The sequence below is a fragment of the Pinus tabuliformis genome, chromosome 2_2 (assembly GCF_031772625.1).
Source record: "Pinus tabuliformis cultivar Carrire ecotype Pingquan chromosome 2_2, CPIR1, whole genome shotgun sequence".
Taxonomy (NCBI): Eukaryota; Viridiplantae; Streptophyta; class Pinopsida; order Pinales; family Pinaceae; genus Pinus; species Pinus tabuliformis.
Window position 1 is genome coordinate 1,048,359,960 of NC_142300.1, and position 7,640 is coordinate 1,048,367,599.

Genomic DNA, 7,640 nt, shown 5'->3' on the forward strand with positions numbered 1-7,640 from the left:
AAACACACATACAAGAAACTACAGTCCGTCCTCTTTCTGTACCTTTTTACGAAATTTCAATCCGATCCTCAGAGAGAGAGTTATAACGATTTTCCCCAGGTCACCTGTTTTGAATGTAATTCAGGAGTCTGCAAAAAGACCAACTTCCTCAGATCATATCTCCGAAACTATCACGCGAAAAGCTCTGAAATTCGGACCCAAGGTTCAACGCCAATTCTTTGCAAATGGGTTTTTTTTGCGACTTCTGAAACGTCAGAAAAAAATTATAGCGAAAATTCCACGATGACCTGTTTGGAGCAGCGAAACCCTAGAATCCAAAGCTCTGATACCAAATGTTATGAAACCAGCTCAAGAAAAGATAGAAAAGATAGATCAACGCCTTAGAATTCAGCCTCTTCGAGGGGGAAACCTCCTTTACATTACATAAATGAACAATTCTTGGATGATACAAATGACAAAACCTCCTTTCTATATATAGGAGTCTAAGGAGTCACAATATAATCCAGCCGACCTAACAATAATAATATAAAGCCACAAAAATAACAATAGAGGGATTCTATGGGGCACAGAAATAACAATATGGGGGTAATAGGGGCACAACAATATAAATAGGGGGTATAACTACAATAGTAATGGGGTAATCACTAGTATTATAGGGACCCAACATAATATTTGGACTATAAACATTATCTTATCCTCTTACATCACTTCAGTTCGAGCTACGAATGTGGCACATGCAACTGCCAGAAGGAAATACGCTTTTCCTATGGGTTAGTTGAGCTATTTCATGATGGACTTCAGTTAGAACTCAAGTGATTGAGTTTGGTGGAGTTGATTGAGGAGTTGATGGAGTTGTGTTCAGTTTGACTTAGTTGAACTAGTTGTATTTAGTCTAACCACCAAATACACTAGTGATGAGTGATGTGAATTGATTATTAATTAATTCACTAATTATTAACTCATAAATCAACTAAAGAATACATCAGTTAACTCAGTGCATGGACAGTTCAGTGGAGACAAGTGTTAGAGGTGGGTGAAAGGGTGAGACTACTATCAATTGTGACTATAGCTGTTCATGAGATTTGCACAATCATTGATTGAGATTGCCAATGAGGATTGCACAGTACAAGCCAAGGGAGTTCGAACTTGGATCAGATCTATTCTCAACTTGGATTGCGCAGTAGAGGCAGGCAAACAGTGGAGGAGATTTGAACCCATGACTTGTTCAGATCTGAGCTAGTTTGTGTGTAGCAGGTGGAGATAGTACTGAGTACTTGTGAGGAGTATTGTACTATGTATTGTTACATGTTCTCTATAATTATAATATACAAATAGTTTGGGGTTTTCAGCTGTATTCTTTCCCCATTACATACTGTGTTGATATGTGTGATTGATGTTTCAATGTGCGCATGCGATTGTTTTTTTATTCCGCAAATTGATGATCAATGGTAGAGGAGGTTATGTATTATGCATGAATTCCGAAAATAGTGTATAATCAGGATAATCTCTGTGAATAAGTGTTATATTATTCAAAATTTCTACATTGAATACCAAGGAGCATCATTTTAGACAGTGATACACTATTTCTTTGTGCATTTTAGACTATATTGTTGTAGAAGATGGAAACGAAGTTGAAGAGGTCTAGAAAACTCAATCCATAGATAGATGGGAAAATGTAAGTAGTCAATATGAATGGTGCTAATTTTGAGTTACAATTAGAAGAATCTAAAGACATGGGATAAATTTTGGTATATATGCATTGCCCTTATAACAAAGAATTCCACACATATACTACTAAGTTCCCTTTTGAAGCTTGTTTTGAAGATCTTCCACTTTCACCTTTGGATATTGCATATGGGAAGTACAGAAGTGAGGGAGTATACCATTAGAGATGTTTTAAGGGTAGATACATTTTGGGATAAGGTCAATTAGATCCATTTTCAAGTACAAGAGGCAATGAAGAAGTCACAAGAGAATTACAAGGCCAATCATGAGAAACATGAAATAGAGAAGTTGTTCAAGGTGGGAGATATAGTATGGTTATACATGAATATGAAGAGGTTATGAGGTCTTGGTACAGAAATAAAGGCTTTACGATATGGTCCCTTTGAGATACAGGAAAGGGTGGGAGATAATGCATATAAACTCACTATACCCCATACATGTGCATTTAATTAGTGGTGAATTTGGAAAATTTGAAACTTTATGATCCTTCCATGTTGTATCAAGAAGAGGACAGGGTACTAGATAGGTGCAACATGACCTTTGGAAGATTGGGTTGAAAGGATAATTTCAAGGTAAGGCCAAATGGCACTCTAGTGAAAAGCTAGAGGAAAACATTTCCTCACCTTATTCACTAAAAGATTTCGAGGACCAAAATTATCCAAAAGTGGGGAGGTATGGTCTATATTATATCCTTGTAATATTATTCACCCATACCAATTCTATAAAAATGGGAAAATTTTAGGAATTAGCTTAGAGGGTCATTTTTACAAGAAGTCCCATCTTGGAAAAATTGGGGTGAAAAAATATAGGAGCTAACTTTCAGCCATAAATGACCACCTTTTGTCGTCATGACCTTACTATTTGTTAGAAAATCAAAAAATCAAAAATATTTCTTATATAGATAATTACTTTTGATTCTTTTATCTTTATGTTCTTCTTTATCTTTTAGTTCATCAAGCAATTACCAAAAAAAAACACAAGGACAACAAATGTAGGTGGACAACTAGGGGAAAACCAAGTCAAGAATTCTTTCTTCAATAGATTCTCAAGATAATCTAAGAAAAATATTACCTCCACACCAAGTCAACTCTCAATACTTCTTGCAAATGACAACCCTTCACAAGAAACTTCGACCTAGCAGCATCAACAGTTACTTCAACCCAGTAGAAGCTTTGACCCAATAGATGCATCAAAAACAACTTCAACAAAACTTGGAAGACTTCGATCTCCCATGATACACCTTAGAATCGAGTGAGACTTGTCCCAAAATTTCAATCTTGAGGCCCTCTATCTTCCTCCAGAAACTCACACTACTTTCCAGCTTCTTTTCCAGCCGTTAAACAATTTCACACTTCCCAACTTACAACTTTAAAGATTGAACTATGTGAGAGAGAATGTGATGCTCCAAATGAATTCGAACTCCTTTTATTTATATCCCTTCTATGAGGTCGAATTACTTGTCTTGAGGATGACTTGGTTTGGAGGAGAATAAATTCATTTTTGACTAAAATATAATTCTTTTTACATAAACCGAAAGCCCAAGAAGGGTCTCTTTAAATGTACAATGAGTCTAATGAGTTAGAATAAATCCTAGAAGTCCTTAATGGGGACTTTGACCTAAAACATGATGTCTCAAGCATGAAACCCATGCTTTAATAAGTCATAATATTAATGATAAAAACATTTTCTTCATTCTTTTTATAAATACATCTCAAATACATTAATGAAGACCGAACCTAGTTGCAAATTTCAACACTCCCTCTTAACTAGGGAGGTATTCATCAGTACAAGTACAAGGAAGATCTCAAAACACATGAACCATGAAGAATTTTAGGCACTGCAATTCCATGGACTAGATTCATGACTAGGGAAATCAATCCAAGGTCCTTTGACAATTTTTAGACACCGAAATGCCATGGACTAGATTACTGACCAGGGAAATCTATCCATGTGGGACTAAGATGGACTAAATATTTCAACCTCTCTAGGTACCATCAGGCTTACTAACCATCAACCTAGGGATCTAGGTGCATATCCGAGGTAAAAGCTCCATGAAAAATGCCACCCTTCCTAATTTGGGAACTAGAAATCAACATAAAGTGCTGACCATATGTCTTCCGAGACAATGTTTCACTCACAAAGGCTCCACTTTCCAATTATTACAATCGATAACAAATCCTCCCCGATCAAAAATATCGATAAAAAATATCTCCAATCAAAGTGATCGACAACACTTAAGCATGTCAAAACATGCCATCAAACTTAGAGATATTTACCTGTACATACATAAACCCCAATCAGTAACAAACTTTCAAATGTACATAATTATCTACAAACCTTCGGGGTCTTCCAAACAACTTGATGTTTCTTCTCAAATTTTCATAGTAGGACTTGGAGCTTTTCCAATGAATCTTTGACAGAAGATTCCTCAACCATGCAACTTCCTTTCCTACTTCTCATGTAGCAACATATTTCACAAATCGATTAGGCTTCTCTTATCTTAGCAGCCCTTCAAAATACATTAACCAATTTTCTTCTCTCACTCATGACCTTCACTAAAATTTACAGATGCTAGTCTTGGTCACATGAAGTAGAGAACCATATCTTATGAATAGTTAGATCTAAAGCAAGTATGCATGTTATGAGATATTGATGTTGTGCTTAATCTAAACTAAGTATGCACTTGGGAGTTTGATAATGGGTAAGATCCAATAAATCTGAGATGACAATAATAATTATGGGATGCTTTGGCTTGTGTTGATGGCGTCTTAACGCGTGACTTTTTTGTGTATGCCGAGATCTGGGTATGTTTGAAGTTCAGTGTTGCAGCAAAGATTTGAATTTGAATTTGCATATCTATATGGGGGTTTTATAACCTGAAAGGCACGTATACATGCAGGTTTGATTATGGTAAGTCATGTATATATTCTAATCTATACACGGGTTTGGTTTCTGAAAAGTGCGTATACACCCAGATATGCTTTGAAGAAAGCGCATACATAAAGTAGGGTTTTGATGAAAAAGGATGCCTGATCAGTTAATCAGTTTTGATGTGTTTCTGTTGTTTGTCAATGAAGTCTTCTTGATGATCTGGGCTTAAACAATGATGTTTGATTGTGAATTGATTGATTGAAGAATGTTGAGGTTACTTGATGATTATGATTGAAGATCAGAGAAAATTCTATGATTGCTTCAGAATGATCTGTGTATGATTCAATATGTGTTTCATAGTGACAGTGGTTCAACTTTCAGTTTTCATAAGTTTAAGATCTATACGCAGGTATGCTTCATGAAAGGCACGTAGACACACGAGTTTGCTAATGAAAAGTAGCATACATATTTTGAAAAATGGTTGATCAGGGTTTGTAGTAACATAATATGGTTTATGTGATGTATTGTAAGTTGTTTGGTATTCTGGTTACAATGATCTGATTATTCCAGTTGGCTGGTTGAGTCTTTCAGTTGAGTTTCAGTTGATTGGGTTTCAGATATTGGTTGATTTAGTTACAGTTTGATGATTAATATTGAGCTTAAATGTTGGTAGTGGATCCAGTCTGAAAATTTGATGAAACGTGGCCTACAAGTTGTGATGTGTTGTAGCAGGTGGATCCAGTATGAAAATTTATGAAACGTGGTCCCTAGAGTTGAGGGAGTTAGAGATCCCTTCCAGTGGTAGCTAGTAAATCAGATCAAGGGGTTGGATCTCCCTTCTAGTAGCAGTTGGAGAACAAGTGAAAGTTGTAGCCTTCTGCAGGTTGGTGACTGCATACTAGTATGAGTGTACGACAGTATAAGATCCAGGGGGTTGGATCTCCCTTCAAGTAGGAGCTAGAGAACGAGCGAAGGTTGTAGCCTTCGGCAAGTGGGTGCCTGCGTACTAGTATGAGTCTACGCCAGTATAAGATTGTAAAATATTTTCTTTATATTTAAAATAAGACAGAGACGACAACAACACGTGGTTTTTTCCCATTAGGTTTCCATCTTAAATCTTGGTGTTCATGTGTGTTGCTTATGTGTGATGGTTTATTTTGTTCTTATTGCACATGGTTACTATTTATCTAATGTTTAATAAAGTATTGATGCATTGGCTCAAGATAAATAGATGAGGAATTAACTGAAACATAAGTTTACTGGATATACATTAGTTGTCTTAAGAACAATAGCGTACACACGTGGGTTCCCTTCATAAAATTCGCATACAAAAATCATAATATGAAATGAAAAGTTAATGATTTGAAAACACTGATTCACCCCCCCCCCCCCCCCCCAATACTTTTCCCAACAAAAATTGGGGAGATTTAGGGTTTAGTAGTAGAAATCATTATTGATAATTTAGGCGATATTCGAAAGTATTGCGATATTTCCGGCAAAATGATATATCGCCAAGAAAATATCGTGATATTTTCTGTTTTGAAATTATTGGCAAATATTAGCAAAATATCGACTATGTTTAAAAACTTGAAAAAATATTTTTTTATGCTTGCCGATATTTTCACCGATATTGTCGAGAAGATGTTTTCTGGACCCTCGCCGATATTTTGCCGATACCGATATTTTCAACACTAGCAGAAATAATTGTACTTTTTCCAAAAGAGTGAATTTGTGATAATTTGGTGGAATTATCAGACATGTTTGTATTTTGATATTTTGAGCTAAGTTGGGGGGTTGTGATGTGTTCCCAAATTGGGGAGAGAGGGGGGGGGGGTTGGTTTTTTGGTGGAAACAATTGTAGTTTTTCCTGAAAAGATAATTTGTGATAAATTGGTGGAATTATCATATGAGTGTAACTAACATGTGCCTTCCTTTCTGACTTGCATTGACAAGGTAAGGTTGTACTATTGCAACATATACTGGAGGTGATTATTTTGGCCACTCTTCAACTTTCATTGAGATGAAACATAGATCACCAAATCTGGAGGCATTCTCCTCGTATATTTTAATTGATGTTTGTATAAGAAATAAATGACCCAATATTCCATGAATTTTATATCTCTTTAATAATTAAATTCAAACATATTATTTGTATTGCATTCTAATTATATTTTGAATCCAGATAGTTTTATGTATACTCCTTGCATTTGGTGATATATCATGCAAAAATCACTATGTTCAATGCGATTGGGAGAATGAATTCTTGAAAACCGTGTCTAAATATTAATATTTTGTTTTTATCTATGCCATTCAAGCCATCTATTTAAGCAACAAGGGAACTTGAATAACAAGTAAATCAATCCATCTAGTAAGTGGTTGTAATTGTTTTCTTTAGTTTTTAAACGTTTCTATTGATCATAATGGGAAGAGAGGAAATATTAGGATCATGCAATGTTTTTCTATGGGTTGTTGTTTTGCACCAAAATAGTGTTGACATTGCATTTGCCTTATTAAAGCAACAACATATTGATGCTTTTCTTATTCATGCTTTTCCAGAGAGCACCTTTGCCTATAATCTCTTCGTCAATTTTCACCTCGAACATCCCGATGACTAATGGTGAGTCATGGTCTTTTGTTAACACTTTTTCTCCACCACCATATAACCCACCTGTTTCAGTTTCTACACAATTTGTGGGTTATCCTAGTGCTCAGCCTATATCTAACCTAGGAACCTTAGCTACACCAATTGTGGGTAGTGTGCACGACAATTTTTTCCTCTACCATCCCTTCACCTTTTTGTATCGACTCCTGGACCTCTGACCCTCACCCCAATAGGTGTTGCTAGTTTTTAAACCCTCAATAATCCTTTTGGTTGGAATCTGCTGCTAATTTCAACTCCCCCTTCCCCACCCCCCTCCACCACAGGGTGGGGGTAATGTTTCTGGTACTTATCTGAAAGTTGGGGGTATTCATGCACCCATGTAACCTATGGTACAACATAGCCTTTCTTTGATCGATTATTTTCCTGTTAGTGGCTATCCTAT